Genomic DNA, 21,722 nt, shown 5'->3' with positions numbered 1-21,722 from the left:
AAGACTGCATGAAGGCCCACTCCTCTATTAAGACACATCTCAGCTGAAGATGGTAATATGGTATAAAAGGTATATATCAAACCATGATATGTTAAAAAAAAAAGTACACCACACCAACCTCATATACACTACTGGGGGGGGTCACAGAGTTTTCAAGCAAGCCAAGTTTATATAAGGACCAATAGCATCACAAATGGGGTGTGGGCCACACCCAGATGTCATTCTCTGAAGGGGTGACACCAAAATGGTGGCTCCTCTGCAGTGACAGGAGCCGTGTGCTGCAGTGTAATATTCCTCTGCAGCACTCGGCATCTGTCATAGAGGAGGAGCCAACAGCGCAGGCAGACTGTCTCTGGGGGGGGGGGGGGGGGCAGTCTAGCATCTCCGGACATGCTGGGCATGCCCCTGTAATGATGTCATTGGGATCACCCACAAGCCCATGGCCCCTTTATGTAAAGCCACACATCCTTTTCGGCCCACGTGTCCGACGCACGGGGGGATACAGAGTGTCACCAGGTAACAGACTTCTCGTTTCCAGTATATGTAACGCATGTTGAATTGCAAGTGGTATTTCTAGTTTCCGGCCACTTGCGGGGGTGCGAAGGTTTGACAGCAGGAGGGGGAGTTACCAATTTCCTTATTTATTTATTACCAGTTATTTATATAGCGCACACATATTCCGCAGCGCTTTACAGAGAATATTTTAGCCATTCACATCAGTCCCAGCCCCAGTGGAGCTTACACTCTATACAGAGCCGGCCTTAGGCATAGGCAAATGGTATGCTTAGGGGCACCAGCAGCTTCTGCTGATTAAAATGATATGCAGCATGCCTATATTCTGTGTGCGACTGCGGCTGTATCTGCATACAAAATGCTAAATCACAGTGATTTGCAGGAATACACTGCAACGTACCATTTCGTATGCAGATACAGCCGCAGTCACACACAGAATATAGGCATGCCGCTGCGGCTGTATCTGCATAAGAAATGGTACGTTGCAGTGTATTCCTGAAAATCACTGTGATTTAGCATTTTGTATGCAGATACAGCCGCAGTCGCACACAGAATATAGGCATGCTGCATATCATTTTAATCAGCAGAAGCTGCTTGTGCATCCTAGCCACAAAGTAATGCAAATAAGATGCATTTTCATAAACAAAAGGCGCCCGACGTTAGCAGATCTGCCAGCTGACTCATGCCAGGCATCTCCTGCAGAACTAGCGGCGGTGCTAGAGGGCACCAGCCAAAATCTTGCCTATGGCATCATATTGGTTAGGGCCGGCTCTGACTCTATGGGCCTAATTCAAACCTGATCGCAGCAGCAGATTTGTTCTCTAAGTCTAATGAGCAAAACCATGTGCACTGCAGCGGAGGTAGACAGGGCTGTTTCTAGCCAATTTGGCTCCCAGTGCGAGATTTAAAAATGCCCCCCCCCCCCTATTGACATAAATAAAAATATGCGGGAAAAGGGAGGAGGGGGAAAAAAGGAGCCGCAAAGTGCCACGGCGGGCGCCCCGTGCGGTTGCACGGCTCGCCCGCCGCAAGAAACGGCACTGGAGGCAGATATAACATGTGCAGAGAGAGTTAGATTTGGGTGGGTCATAGAGTGCACACCCATAGTCAAAGGTTTTTTAGGTGCCCTATCTCCTGCGGAGCCCGTCTATACCCCATGGTCCTTATGGAGTCCCCAGCATCCTCTAGGACGTAAGAGAAATAACATTTGCCGAGGGAGTTAGATTTGGGTGGGTTATATTGTTTCTGTGCAGGGTAAATACTGGCTGCTTTATTTTTACACTGCAATTTAGATTTCAGTTTGAACACACCACACCCAAATCTAGCTCTCTCTGCACTTGTTACATATGCCCCCTCCCCCCTCCACACCCACACACAGCCGTGCATGCTCCAAACAAGGATAACAATTATCTGAATGCATAGATGTGTTTCTTACTATCTCATACTTCCCAACTGTCCCGATTTTCGTGGGAGAGTCTTGTTTTCTGGGGACTGTCCCACCCGCGGGCCGCAGTGCCCCGCGGTGGGGCGGGGGCAGTTGGGAGGTTCTGTCTCTCGCTGCCCTGCATAGAAGAGCAGCTGAGCATAGACGCTGTATGCATGTGCACAGCGTCTATTCACGTGTGACAGAGGGAGAAGAGGGCATGCCAGCAGCTCCCAGAGCGCTGGTCATGCCCCCTTCAGTGACGGATAAGGGAGGCGTGGCCTAAATCGCGACATCGCCGTGAAGCCATGCCCTCTTTCCAGAGGCTGCGCCCCTTTTTCAGGAGCGCGTGCTGCTTCGCCGCGCGTGTGTCCCTCTTGCACATTAAAGAAAGTTGGGAGGTATGCTATCTGCCATTAGCACTTTACTGACTTTTGTATTTATAATTTTAAATTGTGATCTTTGATATATGTACCCCATTTTTTCTTCACACATATATTTATTTTTTTATGAAATAGGGGTATTCACTATTTACCTGCATTTGATTGCAACTTAATTTTCATCTTTCAGAATAGAGCGCTATTTCATGTCTATTCTTGTTATTTTTGTACTTATTCCCTATTCATCAGCCCCTTGATGATGCATGCACTAACTGATAGGTACACATGCACGGTATGTGTGCCGAGAGTGACCCAGAAGCAGGGGGATAGTGTAAGTTCACTGGCCACAGGCAGGGGGTGTAGCCAATAGGGCGAGTCCCTGTCAACTTTCCCTGTGAATCACGGAATTTTGCTTCAAGGGAATTCTAAAGGGGGGTTTCTAAATGCATTTCACAGTCTCCAACTCTGCAAAACATAATAGAACCTGCAGGAGACACAACTGCACATTATAAGCATACATTCTCCCACCTCATTGTAAGGCTCCTGTCTCTTCTTCCTGGCAGCTACTCTCTGGTCCAGTGCACTGATTGAGGGCTCAGATCCACACACACACACACAGCAAACTTGGTAGAAGAAGCTGCTACCACTGGGCGTGTGCAGACTCTGCTCTGCTCTGTCCCTTAAACTGCATGTTGCAGTGGCAGCTTAAGTAATCGCATTATGGGCCTAATTCAGCAAGGATCGCAAATCTGAGTGACTACAGGTCTACCTTAAATATTGCACAAGCTGACCTCAGTTGTAGACTGCATGTATACAGCAATCATTGCTTCATTACACCCAGCTGAAGAAGCTCACACCTCAGACCACAATTCACTTCATTCAGCTGTATTGGAACTTAGAAACATGTAAGGCATTGATTAACTCTGTAACACATGTTGATTGTGAAAATATATGTTACTAACCGATTTGTGTTTACACTTACTAAGAATCGAGGTTTGACAACCACACTATTTGATAGAAGCAAATGTAAAATAACCTCTTCAAGCATTTTGCTTAGTACTATCTGCTGAATGACATTTAGCTTCCTAACATTTTTGTATTTTTTTAAACAACCAACATTTTTTTGTTAAACAAAACATACCCACATAAATGTTTTTAATTATTTTAATTTTATTTGTGCGCTACACACATAAACATATGTTGAAGAACAGCAACACCATCTTTTTATTTTCAAGTTTTGCAAATTCTGCTCCATTTCTATACTTACTGAAACAAATATTTACACATAATTCCCTAAATTAAGGTATGTAAATAAAAGCAAAGAAACAATCATATATAATGTTTGACCACTTCACAATAATGAAAAAAAAACACTATTTTTGTTTTGATAAAAATGTTACTGTTTCCGAATTAAAATATTTTGACTCAAAAAAAGTGTGATTGTTAAAACATATACCAATAATTGCTATTGTGTAAGGGGTGGGGAACCTTTTTTCTACCAAGGGCCATTTGGATATTTATAAAATCCTTCAGGGGCCATACAAAAACTATCAACTTAAAAATTAGCATGCCCCCAGTAGTTATGACCCAAGTCAGTAGTTGTGCCCCCAGTAGATATACCCCCAGTCAGTAGTTATGCCCCCAGTAGATATACCCCCAGTCAGTAGTTATGCCCCCAGTAGATGTACCCCCAGTCAGTAGTTATGCCCCCAGTAGATATACCCCCAGTCAGTAGTTATGCCCCCAGTAGATATACCCACAGTCAGTAGTTATGCCCCCAGTAGATGTACCCCCAGTCAGTAGTTATGCCCCCAGTAGATATACCCCCAGTCAGTAGTTGTGCCCCCAGTAGATATACCCCCAGTCAGTAGTTGTGCCCCCAGTAGATATACCCCCAGTTAGTAGTTATGCCCCCAGTAGATATACCCCCAGTCAGTTGTTATGCCCCAGTATATATGCTCCCAGTACATATGCCCCCAGTCAGTTGTATGCCCCGGTAGATATGCCCCCTGGTAGCGATGCTTACACACACACATTAAAAGAAGAAAAAAACCACAATACTCACCAGCCCCACTCCTGCTTCCGGACCGTTGCCCTCCGCCTGTCCGCCACTCCTCAGAACTATGGGAGAGACGTCATGATATCTCTCCCATAACGCCGCACAGCCGCACACGCACACTGCCGCAACTTGAAGCCGGAGCTCAGAAGTGAGCTCCTGCCTCCAGCTGCTGCTGAGGGGAAGAAGCCTGGCACCCACTAGTAACAAAATCTCAGTGGGCGCCTGGCATCTCCCTCAGTTAGGTGAGCCTGGCCAGATCAAGTGGCTCTGCTGGCCTTATACCACCCTCGGGCCTGAGGTTCCCCAACCCTGGTTTAGAGACTAGAATTCACACTCTCCAGTTGAATATATTTGAACACAGTTATGGGCATTAGTCAATGTTTGAAGAAAAACACTATGGTATCTTCAAGATAATAATTGCTAAATTACCACAAGATCGTTTGACCAATTAAGTGATGATTGAATTGATTTACAATAGTTGAGTAGTTTCTTTACTGTTGTTAGCAAAAAATGCAACATCAGAAACATGTACGCAAAAAATAAGATTTTACTCACCAGTAAATCTATTTCTCGTAGTCTGTAGTAGATGCTGGGAACTCCGTAAGGACCATGGGGATTAGCGGCTCCGCAGGAGACTGGGCACAACTAAAGAAAGCTTTAGGACTACCTGGTGTGCACTGGCTCCTCCCACTATGACCCTCCTCCAGACCTCAGTTAGGATACTGTGCCCGGAAGAGCTGACACAATAAGGAAGGATTTTGAATCCCGGGTAAGACTCATACCAGCCACACCAATTACACCATATAACTGGTGATACTATACCCAGTTAACAGTATGAAATATAACTGAGCCTCTCAATAGATGGCTCACAACAATAACCCTTTAGTTAGGCAATAACTATATACAAGTATGACAAAGAAAAAATCCCGTAGTTTGCCTGGGTGCACTCCCCCCCCCCCCTTTTTTTTTTCCCCTTAACAAATATATTCTATGATATTCTTATTTTCGTAATTTTAAATTTCTTTTATGTTTTATTACAAACATGAAGTACCAATACCCATATGGAATGTCATCCTCTATTTATAGTATCCCATATGGTATTATAATGGCCTAAACATTAGGCCACACAAAGCGAAATATTACATTTTTTATAGAAATAGAAAAACGTGAAAAGAAGAATTGTTTATTAGACAGATTTCTGTCTTGTGTGAAAATAAAAATAAATTAAATTTCTTAAAACCAAATCGTGTGCCGCTTATTTGTTTAATATCTTTGATGTCACTCTTATGATGAGTATAAAGACTCTAGGCTCCAATTGTTTATATGTCTGCACCTGATAAATATCTGTGTGCAATCCTAATACTCAATTACATCTGAACAATGTGCTCCTTCCAAATGTACCGCGCTCAAATTACATGTGGCAATATGACAAAATATGAATAAGATAAATAACACTTTCTGTCCAGGTTTTCAATGTTATTACTATATCTGCTTATATTCATTTATTTATATACAGTATTGTGTTTCACTCTCCCATTGCTCTGTATATACTGTTGACACTGTGTCAATTGGTTCCTCTAGCAGTAGTAAATTTCAATCACATATTGCTTCACATGCTATGACTGGCAACAATTGTTGCTATTATGTGTCAGTATAGATTCTTGGCAGTCTGCCAGTCTTCCTGTGCTGCACAGAAATAAATTGTGGTTGCTTCCTGCTCTTTTAAACATGAAAATAATATGGGAGTGTCCCCCCTCCAGTGATATGATATATGACTGCTTCTTATATACCGGATGAGTACTGGGGGATAAAATTTACAGATCCCCTCATCTCACACATTGACACTGTGTCAATTAATTCCTCTGGCAGTAGTAAACTTCAATCACACATTACTTTACATGCTATGACTGGCAACAATTGTTGCTATTATGTGTCAGTATAAATTCTTAGCAGTCTGCCAGTCTTCCTATGCTGCACAGAAATAAATTGTGGTTGCTTCCTGCTCTTTTAAACATGAAAATGATATGGAAGTGTCCCCCCTCCAGTGATATAATATACGACTGGTTCTTATATACGGGATGAGTACTGGGGGATAAGATTTGCAGATCCCCTCATCTTACACTTTTTATATATAAATTCAATGATTTTGGGGGTTGTATTCTGTATATATCTATGGGGATGAGGGTTATAGTCAGCCGTTAGTCCCTGTTAAATCACCCCAGCACTCTTGGGTTATTGAAGAGCTGGCTATGTCAGAAAGTAAATTACAGTCAGTGTGAAGGTGGATTCACTCTCTTATATATGAAACCCATCGACTGGTATACTCTGCATAATTTGGATATTTAACATCACGATACACATTTCTGACAGCCTGGGTGTAATCATCTGCCACTACTGCCCTCCTCCCACAATCACATATCACTCTGCATGGTAATCTCGGGTAACAATTCCTCTGTATACATGTATTTTCTCAGGTATGCAACTAACACATTAATGTGTGGTACATTGGTAATTAGATTAGGAGCTTAGAATTCTGCACATAAACATTAGTGGCGCACGGCTAAACCTATGCGCATTTCGCTCTTTGTTAGAGCTTCTTCTGGGCTCTAGCGTCCGGCGCCCGCCTCCTCATGCAGTTTATACCGTAGGTGGACCAATCGGCAAAACCCGCTGTGTTCTCTTTTCACTGTCATTGGTTAACGGGGTATTTTCAAACCTCCCGTCCGTTTCTCAGGCTTGCGGTCTAGATGAGCAATCTACACACTCTGCCACAATTTTTCTTCTTTGTATATACAAGTATTGCACTACGGACTACGAGAAATAGATTTACCGGTGAGTAAAATCTTATTTTCTCTGACGTCCTAGTGGATGCTGGGAACTCCGTGAGGACCATGGGGATTATACCAAAGCTCCTAAACGGGCGGGAGAGTGCGGATGACTCTGCAGCACCAAATGAGAGACTCAAGGTCCTCCTCAGCCAGGGTATCAAATTTGTAGAATTTTGCAAACGTGTTTGACCCTGACCAAGTAGCAGCTCGGCAAAGTTGTAAAGCAGAGACCCCTCGGGCAGCCGCCCAAGAAGAGCCCACCTTCCTCGTGGAATGGGCTTTTACCGATTTAGAATGCGGCAGTCCAGCCGCAGAATGCGCAAGCTGAATTGTGCTACAAATCCAGCGAGCAATAGTCTGCTTTGAAGCAGGAGCACCCACCTTGTTGGGTGCATACAGAATAAACAGCGAGTCAGTTTTTCTGACTCCAGCAGTCCTGGAAACATAAGTTTTTAAGGCCCTGACTACGTCCAGTAACTTGGAATTCTCCAAGTCCTTAGTAGCCGCAGGCACCACAATAGGGTGGTTCAAATGAAAAGCTGATACCACCTTAGGGAGGAATTTGGGACGAGTCCGCAATTCTGCCCTATCCACATGAAAAATCAGATAAGGGCTTTTACATGATAAAACCACCAATTCTGACACACGCCTGGCCGAAACCAAGGCCAACAGCATGATCACTTTCCACGTGAGATATTTTAAATCCACGGTTTTGAGTGGCTCAAACCAATGTGACTTTAGGAAATCCAACACCATGTTGAGATCCCAAGGTGCCACTGTAGGCACAAAAGGGGGGCTGAATATGCAGCACTCCCCTGACAAAAGTCTGAACTTCAGGCAGTGAAGCCAGTTATTTCTGGAAGAAAATCGACAGAGCCGAGATCTGTACCTTAATGGAACCCAATTTTAGGCCCATAGACACTCCTGCCTGTAGGAAGTGCAGAAATCGACCCAGCTGAAATTCCTCTGTTGGGGCCTTCCTGGCCTCGCACCATGCAACATATTTTCGCCATATGCGGTGATAGTGTTTTGCAGTTACATCTTTCCTGGCTTTTATCAGCGTAGGATTTACTTTCTCCGGAATGCCCTTTTCCTTCAGGATCCGGCGTTCAACCGCCATGCCATCAAATGCAGCCGCGGTAAGTCTTGGAACAGACAGGGAGCCTGCTGCAGCAGGACCTGTCTGAGCGGTAGAGGCCATGGGTCCTCTGAGATTATTTCTTGAAGTTCCGGGTACCAAGTTCTTCTTGGCCAATCCGGAACAATGAGTATAGTTCTTACTCCTCTTTTCCTTATTATCCTCAGTACCCTGGGTATGAGAGGAAGAGGAGGGAACACATAAACCGACTGGTACACCCACGGTGTCACTAGAGCGTCCACAGCTATTGCCTGAGGGTCTCTCGACCTGGTGCAATATCTTTCTAGCTTTTTGTTTAGGCGGGACGCCATCATGTCCACCTGTGGCCTTTCCCAACAGTTTACAATCAGTTGAAGGACTTCTAGATGAAGTCCCCACTCTCCCGGGTGTAGGTCGTGTCTTCTGAGGAAGTCTGCTTCCCAGTTGTCCACTCCCGGAATGAACACTGCTAACAGTGCTAACACGTGATTTTCCGCCCATCGGAGAACCTTGTGGCTTCTGCCATCGCCAACCTGCTTCTTGTGCCGCCCTGTCAGTTTACATGGGCGACTGCCGTGATGTTGTCTGATTGGATCAGTACCGGCTGGCTCTGAAGCAGGGGTCTTGCCTGACTTAGGGCATTGTAAATGGCCCTCAGTTCCAAATATTATGTAGGGAAATCTCCTGATTTGTCCCAGGAAGTTTCTTCCCTGTGTGACTGCCCCCCAGCCTCGAAGGCTGGCATCCGTGGTCGCCAGGATCCAGTCCTGTATGCCGAATCTGCGACCCTCTTAGAGATGAGCACTCTGCAGCCACCACAGCAGAGACACCCTGGTCCTTGGAGACAGGGTTATCAGCCGATGCATCTGAAGATGCGATCCGGATCACTTGTCCAACAAGTTCCCACTGAAAAGTTCTTTCATGGAACCTGCCGAATGGAATTGCTTTGTAAGAAGCTACCATCTTTCCCAGGACTTGCGTGCAGTGATGCACCGAGACCTGTTTTGGTTTCAGGAGGCCTCTGACTAGAGATGACAACTCCTTGGCTTTCCCCTCCGGGAGAAACACTTATTTCTGGTCTGTGTCCAGAACCATACCCAGGAACAGTAGACTCGTCGTAGGAACCAGCTGCGACTTTGGAATATTCAGAATCCAGCCGTGCTGTCGTAGCACTTCCCGAGATAGTGCTACTCCGACCAACAACTGCTCCCTGGACCTCGCCTTTATAAGGAGATTGTCCAAGCACGGGATAATTATTCCGGCCATTACCTTGGTAAATACCCTTGGTGCCGGGGACAGACCAACGGCAACGTCTGGAATTGGTAATGACAATCCTGTACCACAATTTTGAGGTACCCCTGGTGAGGAGGGTAGATAGGGACATGCAGGTAAGCATCCATGATGTCCAGTGATACCCTGAAATTCTCCAGGCTTGCAATAATTGCCCTGAGCGATTTCATCTTGAACTTGAACCTTCGTATATAAGTGTTCAAGGATTTCAATTTTAGAATGGGTCTCACCGAACCGTCCGGTTTCGGTACCCCAAACATTTTGGAATAGTAACCCCGGCCTTGTTGAAGGAGGGGTACCTTGATTTCACCTGCTGGAAGAACAGCTTGTGAATTGCCGCCAGTACTATCTCCCTTTCTCCGAGAGCAGCAGGCAAGGCTGATGTGAGGTAATGGCGAGGGGGAGTCGCCTCGAACTCCAGCTTGTATCCCTGTGATACTCCTTGGAGAACCTAGGGATCCACCTGTGGGCAAGCCCCCTGGTTCCCGAAGTTCCCGAGACGCGCCCCCACCGCACCTGTCTCCACCTGTGGAGCCCCAGCGTCATGCAGTGGACTCATGGGAAGCAGGGGAAGTTTTTGATCCTGGGAACTGGCTGTGCAGCTTTTTCCCACTTCCCTTGTCTCTGTGCAGAAAGGAAGCGCCTTTGGCCTGCTTGCTTTTCTGAAGCCGAAAGGACTGTACGTGATAATACAGTGCTTTCTTAGGCTGTGAGGAGACCTGAGGTAAAAAAATTTCTTCCCAGCTGTTGCTGTGGATACGAGGTCCCAGAGACCATCCCCAAACAATTCCTGACCCTTATAAGGCAGAATCTCCATGTGCCTTTTAAAGTCAGCATCACCTGTCCACTGCCGGGTCTCTAATACCCTCCTGGCAGAATGGACATTGCATTAATTCTGGATGCCAGCCGGCAAATATCCCTCTGTGCATCCCTCATATATAATACGACGTCTTTAATATGCTCTACTTTAGCACAATATTATCCCTGTCTAGGGTATTAATATTATCTGACAGGGTAACAGACCCTGCTGCAGCAGCACTATTCATGCTGAGGCAATTGCAGGTCTCAGTATAATACCTTAGTGTGTATATACAGACTTCAGGATAGCCTCCTGCTTTTTATCAGCAGGCTCCTTTAAAGTGGCCATATCCTAAGACGGCAGTGCCACCTTTTTTGACAAGCGTGTGAGCGCCTTATCCACCCTAGGGGATATCTCCTAACGTGCCCTATCCTCTGGCGGGAAAGGGTACGCCAGCAGTAACTTTTTAGAAATTACCAGGTTCTTATCAGGGAAACCCACGCTTCTTCACACACTTCATTCACTCATCGGATGGGGGAACAAAACACTGGCTGCTTTTTCTCCCCAAACATAAAACCCTTTTTTAGTGGTACTTGGGTTAATGTCAGAAATGTGTAACACATTTTTTATTGCCGAGATCATGCTACGGATGGTCCTAGTGGATTGTGTATATGTCTCAACCTCGTCGACACTGGAGTCATACTTCGTGTCGACATCTGTGTCTGTCATCTGAGGTAGCGGGCGTTTTTGAGCCCCTGATGACTTTTGAGACGCCTGGACAGGCGCGGGCTGAGAAGCCGGCTGTCCTACAGCTGTTACGTCATCCAGCCTTTTATGTAAGGAGTTGACACTGTCGGTTAACACCTTCCACCTATCCATCCACCCTGGTGTTGGCCCCACAGGGGGCGACAGCACATTTATCGGCATCTGCTCCGCCTCCGCATAACTTTTCTCCTCAAACATGTCGACACGGCCGTACCGACACACCGCACACACACAGGGAATGCTCTGACTGAGGACAGGACCCCACAAAGTCCTTTGGGGAGACAGAGAGAGAGTATGCCAGCACACACCAGAGCGCTATATAATGTGGGGATTAACACTATAACTGAGTGATTTTTCCCTCAATAGCTGCTTGTATACACATAATTACGCCTAAATTTAGTGCCCCCCCCCCCCCCCCCCTCTCTTTTTAACCCTTTGAGCCTGAAAACTACAGGGGAGAGCCTGGGGAGCTGTCTTCCAGCTGCACTGTGAAGAAAAAATGGCGCCAGTGTGCTGAGGGAGATAGCTCCGCCCCTTTTTCACGGACTTTTCGCCCGCTTTTTTAAGGATTCTGGCAGGGGTAATTATCACATATATAGCCTCTGGGGCTATATATTGTGATTGTTTTGCCAGCCAAGGTGTTTTTATTGCTTCTCAGGGCGCAGATTGTGTTAAGTTTTGTGCTGCAGACAAAGCAGGTCAGTGTGATATGAAGGTAAGTATGATCCTATATTCACAGGTAAGTATTTGTTTATTGCAATAATACCTTGGCACTTGTATTACTCCTCAGGTTTCTTCAGACTCCAATCTTCGTAGAAAGAGGAGGAAGAATCTCACAACAAAACAGTATTTGCAATTTCATTGCATAATTAATTTATTAAGCAATGTCCCTTTACAATGGGGTTACTAAAGTGAATTTCACAATAACGGTATACCATTAAACAAGGTTACAAAAACAAACATTTCTTGTGTAAGGTGTACATCAAAACAATGAATCATTTTTTATTGCACAGAAACACATTGGGGGTAATTCAGAGTTGATCTCTTAGAAGTAAATTTCTTATTAACTCATACAACACAGTCTGAGTACTCTCTTTCTCGTTGGTGCACATTTGACGAATTCCTTGGTGACAATAAATCAACGCTATGCTCCTATCAAATGAGTTTTGTGTCTCTCTAATTATATTTCCTGGACCATGTTTTCAGTGTGGATAATTAGCATTTATCAAACTTCCTCAAGAACTTTAGGTTGCAGTGGTGGCTGGCTAAGTGACTGTGTGCCTGATGAGTCCCTGTCCCTGCCGGGCTTCTGCATGTATAGGGTGGATTGGTCTATAGAGCTGTTGGGGAAGTCAAGAGGAGGAGGTATTTGTTTCTACATCAACAATGGCTGGTGTGCTGCCACTGTGGTCCTGCAGCAATCCTGTAGCCCTCACTTGGAAAACCTGTATATCAACTGCAAACCCTTCTACTCACCTCGCGAGTTTGCTTCATTCATCCTGGTCGGGGGATACATTCCTCCGCAGGCTTGCGTTAGGACAGCGCTGCAACATCTTTCTTTGTGCATAAATGACATGGAGCACAAATACCCTGACTTTCTGCTCATCATTCTGGGAGACTTCAACAAGGCTAACTTGACTAAGGAGCTGCCAAAATACTGCCAGTATGTTAAATGTCCCAAGCAAGGTGGCAATATATTGGACCATTGCTACACGAACACAAAGGATGCCTACTACTCTGTCTCTCGGGGGCTCTTGGGCTTTCTGACTACTATGTGGTCCACTTGCTCCCCACCTATAAGCAGCGAGTGAGATCCGCAAAGCCAGTGGTCAAGTCCGTGAGGAGGTGGTCCAGTGAAGCCGAACTGAAACTGCAGGCATACTTTGAATGCACTGACTCAAATGTTTTTGAGTCTGCTGCAAATGACCTTCATGATCTTGCCGACACCAAAACGTCGTATGTTAACTTCTGTGAGGACTTATGTGTGCCATCAAGATCTGTCCGCATCTATGCAAACAACAAGCCTTGGTTTTCCGCTAAGCTAAGGCAGATACGCCTAGCCAAGGAGGAGGCACACAGAAGTGGGGACAAAATAAGGTATAGACAAGCTAGGAATACCCTATCTAGGGAGATAAGGGCAGCAAAAAAACGGTATGCGGAAAAGCTTGTGTCCAATTTTGACATGAATGACCCTCGGTTGGTGTGGAAGGTCCTGAAGGCTACCACCAATTACAAGAGCCCCATCCCCTGCGCTGGCTCTTGCCAAAAGCTGGCAGGGGACCGGAATCGTTTCTACTGCAGGTTTGAGAAGCCCGATTACGCAAGTGATACCTCGCCTCATCCTGCTGAATTGCCAGCTGTTACGGAGGGAATTCTCTCTCGCTCCCAAGGCACCCTGCCTACTCTTAATGTGGAGGTCCGGGAGGTAACTAAGCTATTCAGGAGACTGAAGCCAAGGAAGGCACCAGGGCCAGATGACGTATCTCCATCCACCCTTAAAACATGTGCCAAACAGCTGGCACCAGCCTTCACAGCCATCTTCAACATGGCGCTCAGAACTGGTGTGGTCCCAGCTTGCTTCAAGCGCTCGCTCATCATTCCAGTGCCGAAGAAAACTTCCTCCTCTGGAGACCTGAACAACTACAGGCCAGTAGCACTAACATCGGTGGTGATAAAGACGATGGAGCATCTAGTACTGACTCACTTAAAGTCATCAGTAGGTTCCCTCCTAGACCCTCTGCAGTTTGCATACAGGGCTAACAAATCGGCGGAGGACGCGGTAAATCTGGGTCTGCACTTCATCCTGCAGCACCTGGATTTGCCAGGAGGCTATGCGAGGGTCCTGTTCTTGGTCTTCAGCTCCGCATTCAATGCCATCATCCCTGGACTGCTCCAATCGAAGATGCACTGCTTAGGTATCCCCAAAACGCTATGCTCCTGGGTAGTGAACTTCTTAATGGATATAGGGGGTCATTCTGAGTTGTTCGCTGTGTAACGATCAGTGAGAAAAATGGCTAATCTGTGCATGCATATGCTCTGCAATGCGCACGCGCGTCGTATGGGTACAAAGTCCATTGTGGTTTTGCACTAGTTCTAGCAACGATTACAATCGCACAGACAGCTGCAAGGTGATTGACAGAAAGAGGGCGTTTCTGGGTGTCAACTGACCGTTTTCAGGGAGTGCTTAGAAAAACGCAGTCGTGGCAGAAAAGGCATGGCTGGGCGTTCGCTGGGTGGATGTGTGACGTCAAAAGCCGTCCCTCGAAGAGTAACTACAGGGCTGGTCTTGTTTTGCACAAAAAGATTTTGCAGGCGCTCTGCTGCACAAGCGTTTCCACTTCTGCAAAGCGAAAATACACTCCCCGGTGGGTGGTGACAATGCATTTGCATGGCTGCTAAAAACTACTAGCGAGCGATCAACTCGGAATGACCCCCTAAGTATGGGGTAGTTTGCCCATTCATGAGCCATTACCTGGGATTTTGCTGCAAGCGTGAAATGTCCTTTAGCAAAGTCTCTGAAATTACAGAAGCTGGTATTTTACTGTGGGCAACTTCTCCCATAGCAGAACCCAAATGTTTGATCTCCACATATATAAAACATTAGTGATTCTATAAGTCACCCATGCTATGACCAGTTTTGGTCTGTGTGATAAGCTCAGTTTATAATGAAGGAAAATTGTACATAGCTGTTAGTAAATACGCAGCATACATCAAAACTTTTTGATGTCTTTAATCAAGACAATGGTGGTCATTCCGAGTTGTTCGCTCGTTATTTTTCTTTCGCAACAGAACGATTAGTCGCTAATGCGCATGCGCAATGTCCGCAGTGCGACTGCGCCAAATAAATTTGCTATGCAGTTAGGTATTTTACTCACGGCATTACAAGGTTTTTTCTTCGTTCTGGTGATCGTAATGTGATTGACAGGAAGTGGGTGTTTCTGGGCGGAAACTGTCCGTTTTATGGGAGTGTATGAAAAAACGCTACCGTTTCTGGGAAAAACGCGGGAGTGTCTGAAGAAACGGGGGAGTGTCTGGGTGAACGCTGGGTGTGTTTGTGACGTCAAACCAGGAACGAAACTGACTGAACTGATCGCAGATGCCGAGTAAGTGTGGAGCTACTCAGAAAATACTAAGAAGTGTCTATTCGCAATTTTGAGAATCTTTCGTTCGCAATTTTGATAAGCTAAGATTCACTCCTAGTAGGCGGCAGCTTAGCGTGTGCAAAGCTGCTAAAAGCAGCTTGTGAGCGAACAACTCGGAATGAGGGCCAATGTACAAGCCATAAACTAGCCACTTAATGCTATGTGCACCCGTTGCTGGTTTGCGTGGCACTGAAAGGGCAGCAGTCAGTGGGGAACATGTCCAATTGGCTCTGCACATATCCAACTATCTCTGCAGATGTTATATCTGCCCCACCAGCACTGCACATGGTTTTGCCCATTAGAGAAAAAAATTGCTGCTGTGATCAGGTCTGAATTAGGCCCTAAATCTATACATAAAGTACACTTACTGTTCTACTTCTATAAACTAACTCATTACTGTAATTTCGTATTACTTCTATATTTGCTCTTAGAAATCCCCTAACATTTCATTGCTGTAAATATGTTTCTCTTACGTCCTAGAGGATGCTGGGGTCCACATTAGTACCATGGGGTTTAGACAGGTCCCTTGGGAGCCATGGGCACATTAAGAATTCAATTGTGTGGGCTTGCTCCTCCCTCTAAGCCCCTCCTACCAGTCTCAGTTTAGAAAATGTGCCCAGTGGAGCCGATCACAGCTAGGGGAGCTCCTAGGAGTTATTTTAGTTTTATTGTTTTTTTTTTTTTTTTTTTTAAGCGTTAGGTACAGGGAGGCTGCTGGCAACAGCCTCCCAGCTTCTTGGGAATTAGGGGGGGGGGGGGGGGGGGGGAGTAGTGTCCAACCCTCTGAGGTTAATGGCCACTATCTCCGCTGACAGGACACTGAGCTCCTGAGGGTGATGTGTGCAGACAGCCTATTGCACACCTTATATACCCACCAAGCCAGCGAATGACATGTGACGTACTTCTTGGGATACGCTCTGCCGATGTCACATGTAGGAGATGGTCATAATAATGTGACTCGACCATGTAGATATACATACCTCTAAATAGGGACAGTCACACTTTTTAGGAACTTTACCACATGCGGGCTGCAATATAATGCATAGATCAGTGGTTCCAAAACTTTTTTGGAATCACAGCACCCCTCTCCCGGATGTTTCTGAGAAATGGAGAAAAAATATAGAATTAAATTAATTGTGTTTATATGTCATCCTTAGCAATAGTTATGTGGAGAGGGACAGGGTTTGCTTCTGTTTGTCCACATACTTTATGATTGGAAGCAGTGGCAGATTCCCCCCCCCCCCCCCCCCCCCCCCCCCCAGGTAAACTCCGCCACATCAGCACAGAGTCTGTGAAGTCAGCAGCAGTCCGCGACAGCACTGGCTTCACTGAGACTGGCAGTGCTTTCCTATTGGAAGTCCTACCTGCCAGAGACACTACAGGCAGTCCCATTGAGAGGTGTTTCCGGGACTGCCAGACCGGGTTGCAATTAGCAGAGAGCTGGCTTCCTGTAGGAAGCCACTCTGCCTTTCAGGCAGCTCTAGCTGGCTTCTACGGACTGCAGCCAATGCAGTCTATAGAAGCCAGGGGTTTGCGTCACCGCTACTGCGCATGCGCCGGTCCCAGCATCTGTGAACTGCATTGTATGGATGCCGGGACCCAGCTGCAGGGACAAGGGAGGAGGGACCCAGCTGCACAACCAGCAGCAGCCCCCCTCCTCCACCCATGTAGTAGGCGATTGGAAGCCATAGGCACTAGTTTAGTCTATTACATTGACCATAAATAATTATGTGCACATGTGCATCTATCTCTCTACAAAGTAAGACAGCCTACACCAGTATAACCCTAACACACTTTGGGGTATATTATTATTATCAGTTATTTATATAGCGCACACATATTCCGCAGCGCTTTACAGAGAATATTTGGCCAGTCACATCAGTCCCTGCCCCAGTGGAGCTTACAATCTATATTCCCTATCACATGTACACACACATTCACACTAAGGTTAATTTTATTGAGCTAAATTAACCTACCAGTACATTTTTGGATTGTGCTAGAAAACCTACGCAAGTACGGGGAGAATATACAAACTCTACACGGTTAGGGCCATGGTGGGAATCAAACCCATGACCTCAGTGCTGTGAGTCAGTAATGCTAACCATTACACCATCCGTACTGCTCAATGGGGGTAATTCCAAGTTGATCGCAGCAGGATTTTTGTTAGCAATTGGGCAAAACCATGTGCACTGCAGGGGAGGCAGCAGAGGCGTAACTAGGGTTTTTGGAGCCCCGGGCAAGATCAATAATGGCGTCCCCCCCAAAAAAAAAATAATAATAATAATAAATAAATAAAATGATAATAAAAAAAAAAATACAAAAGGAAAGTATGTGCAGACGCCACCGGTGTTACTGTATATAAAGATGTCAGGGTGTGTATGTACAGATGTAGGTGTGCAGTGGTCAAAGTTTAATTTTTGAAGGCGGAATGAAAGAGTGCAGATAGCAATTATGTGCGCGCCTTCGGCGCGCGCGCTCCGGAAAAGGGGCGGTCACTCAAAAGGGGCATGTCCTTCAGTGTAGTAGGACCCCTGATACTATCTAGTACTGGTGCCCCTTTCACATTATAGCACACGGTATGAGCCGAAATTCACATTACCCCACACGGTATGACCGAAATTCTTATTATAGCACACGGTATGAGCCGAAATTCACATTATAGCACACGGTATGAGCCAAAATTCACATTACTCCACATGGTATGAGCCAAAATTCACATTACCCCACACGGTATGAGCCGAAATTCACATTACCCCACACGGTATGAGCCAAAATTCACATTACCCCACACGGTGTGAGCCAAAATTCACATTACCCCACATAGTATGAGCCAAAACTCACATTATAGCACACGATATGAGCCAAAATTCACGTTACAGCACATGATATGAGCCAAAATTCCCATTATAGAGTGAGGGGATCCTACCCCCAGATTAACATGGCCTGTGGGGCACTATGGTGAGGGGAGCCCACCCCCTTAATAGACTAATTGCAGAGTTTAGCAGCGGAAGGGCTGCAGCAGTTTCTCACCCCAAGCTGCGGCGCTTCTGCCACCTCCGACACTCCACATCTTCGACACCACCCGGGATGCAGAGCACCGCACCGGGTATGCACCCTTTGCAGTGTTGGTTCTGCTGCGCTCTGAAGGGGTTCTTCTCTCCTGCTGCAGGATCCCGATGTGCGCCGTCCTCCCCGCTGTTACTGTCACGGTAAGCATTAGTATCGTTTACCGCAGAGGCCATTTACTGAGGCATATGTGTTAAACCTCGGGAACTGAGATGCCCCTTCTCACCCAGTGCCGTAACTAGACATTTTAGCACTGTGTGCAAGAAACAGCATCGGCGCCCCCCCCCCCCCCCCCAGAAAAAAATAAAATAATTGAAAGTAGGGCCAGTGCGCATCGTATTCGCGCGACAAAAATATACGTGAGTGGCTTTATGGGGAAGGAGTGTGGCCACAAAATAATACCAATTCATAGTACACTGTACAATTGTCTCCATTATTTAAATGACGCCGCACAGTAGCGCCACTTACACACATTACACCAGGTAGAGCCCCTGTCACACATTACGCCAGGTAGAGCCCCTATCACACATTACGGCAGGCAGAGTCCCCTTTTACACATTATGGCAGGCAGAGCTCCCTTTTTACACATTATGGCAGGCGGAGTCTCTCTTTTTACACATACAGCAGCAGAGTCCCTCTTTTTACACATTACAGCAGGCAGAGTCCCTCTTTTTACACAATATGGCAGGAGGAGTCCCTCTTTTTACACAATATGGCAGGCAGAGTCCCTCTCTTTACACATTACGGCAGGCAGAGTCCCTCTTTTTACACATTACAGCAGGCATTAGTCCCTCTTTTTACACATTGCAGCAGCTGAGTTACCTTTTTATCCAGATGCTGCAAGTACTGTACATGTGCTACGTAGGTACTGTAACAGTGGTAGATAGACTTAGTTGGTGCAATACACCTCTGCGCCTCTCCCCCGGCCACCGCCGTTCTCACACAGAAGTAGGACCCAGCCACTGCAACTTTCATACCTGGCACTGCTGGGACACTCAAACCTCCATTTGTGCGCCTTTGCCCTGGCGATCTACGATTGCACTCGGCAGCAAGAACCCGACCATCGTCGATTTTTAAACGGCACTTCACGGGACACACACACACCACCACCTGTGAGCCTTTCCCCAGCAGGACGTGCGGATCTCAGCTCACATACAGTACAGCGCCGCCTGCTGTCATCTCCAGGGTGGCCAATTGGGGACACGGTGCACATTGCACTCCCAGTACAGAATGTAGTTATGGTGACCGGTGGTCAGGAGACCACCGGTCCACATTACTTCCCCCTACATCTCGCAGCCTCACTATGCCGACTGTCCGCATGCCGACCAATAGGGAATATTCCCACTCGTCGGTGTCCACGACATGTAGCTCCTGCCTGCCGATCACACAATGCACACCCCCCAGTACAAGTGCGCTGTGTGGAAAGCACACTTTGCACACATATAGTTACGGGGCAGTGGTGCTGCAAGGAGTTATGGAGGTTGTTCTTCTAGTCTGGGGAAGATGTGAATAACCTCTTTAGTGGTTAGGTGAGTAAAAGCTGTATCCTACATGTCAGGACAGGTGGATATTTGTATACCATAGCTGTCTTATAGCTATCCACAACACAGCACAGAGTAGCTAACATACACATGCACAGTATAACAGATTGCTACAACTCTCTGCCCACAAAATAAAACATAATTCATTCGTATCACTATGTGCACTATGGCCCTCATTCCGAGGTTGATCGGTCGCAAGGCGAATTTAGCAGAGTTACACACGCTAAGCCGCCGCCTACTGGGAGTGAATCTTAGCTTCTTAAAATTGCGACCGATGTATTCGCAATATTGCGATTACTAACTACTTAGCAGTTTCAGAGTAGCTTCAGACTTACTCTGCCTGTGCGATCAGTTCAGTGCTTGTCGTTCCTGGTTGACGTCACAACACACCCAGCGTTCGCCCAGACACTCCTCCGTTTCTCCGGCCACTCCTGCGTTTTTTCCGGAAACGGTAGCGTTTTCAGCCACACGCCCCTGAAACGCCGTGTTTCCGCCCAGTAACACCCATTTCCTGTCAATCACATTACGATCGCCGGAGCGATGAAAAAGCCGTGAGTAAAATTACTTTCAACATAGCAAAGTTACTTGGCGCAGTCGCAGTGCGAACATTGCGCATGCGTACTAAGCGGATTTTCATTGCGATGCGATGAAAAATACCGAGCGAACAACTCGGAATGAGGGCCTATGTACACTACACACTGCATTCTTCACCAGCACAGACTCCCTCCCTCCTTCTCCTCGCCCCCTGCACGTGAATAGTGTCCGGTGAATGCTGATAAATGGCTGTCAACTGCAACCCCTGCCCTATCCCCCCACAGCTCCCACTCCCTTGTAACTTACTTTGTGATGTTGCATATTGTCTGGAGTGGACGGCCGTGCACTTCATGATTTCAACTAGGCTCCTCTCCTGCTCTCTGCATGTGATGTGAGATGTCATATGCAGGAACCAAGAACTTTCACACACAGCGCGACTTCACAATTCAGTGAGTGCACACAGGCAAAGACAACTGCAGATAGAGCCAGACCAGAGACCTGCTCGTTCAAGAGGCAGAGCAGGCACCCGGCAGCTGTCACACTTACAGCAACGTGCTGACAGTCTGCCGGGGAATGGATTTAAAAATGCGTTCTGTTAAAGAGCTCTGCGGGCGGGAGGTAAATAAGCTACTGGCCGTGCGGGTGTGCTGCTAGATGGTGCGCCCACAGCGTATTTGCGCTGTGGGCAAGGCACCTTTAGCACACACCTAGTTACAGCCCTGTTCTCACCATACAGCTGTGTGGCCGAGCCGGGCGGGGGGACAGCCAGCAGCAGCAGCATGCCGGATATCAGCAGCAGAGGGTGCGGGCTGTACATACTTGAGGCAGCTGGATATTCAACAGTGCTGAAAGCACCCGGAGCCCGCACCCCCGGAGCTGCAGTACACCGGCAGAGGACACCCATCCCCCGAACCCTGCGTAGCCCAAAGCTGGAGATCAGCAGCATGTTGAACGCGGAAGCAGAAGCTGCTTATTGCCAGTCAACATGCTGCTGATCTCCGGCTTTGGGCTCCGCACCGCTCCGCACGTGCCTTACAGCCCCCACCCTCGGCTGCTGATATCCGGCATGCTGCCCCTGCTGCTGACTTTCCACCTGCCCGGCTCGCTCACCCAGCTGGATGGTGAGTGTGAAGGGCATCTCCATGCCCGTGATTTAATACATATCCCTCTTCGGTAAATGGTCATTAGTACATCCCGCCCCTCCCCCTTACTTACACACACACACACACGCTGTAGATTACACACACACAGACTGGCCACCCTCA

The sequence above is a fragment of the Pseudophryne corroboree genome, chromosome 6 (genome assembly GCF_028390025.1).
Source record: "Pseudophryne corroboree isolate aPseCor3 chromosome 6, aPseCor3.hap2, whole genome shotgun sequence".
In the NCBI taxonomy this organism is placed as follows: Eukaryota; Metazoa; Chordata; class Amphibia; order Anura; family Myobatrachidae; genus Pseudophryne; species Pseudophryne corroboree.
The sequence above is the reverse complement of the archived record's forward strand: the minus strand, read 5'-3'. Positions refer to the sequence as shown.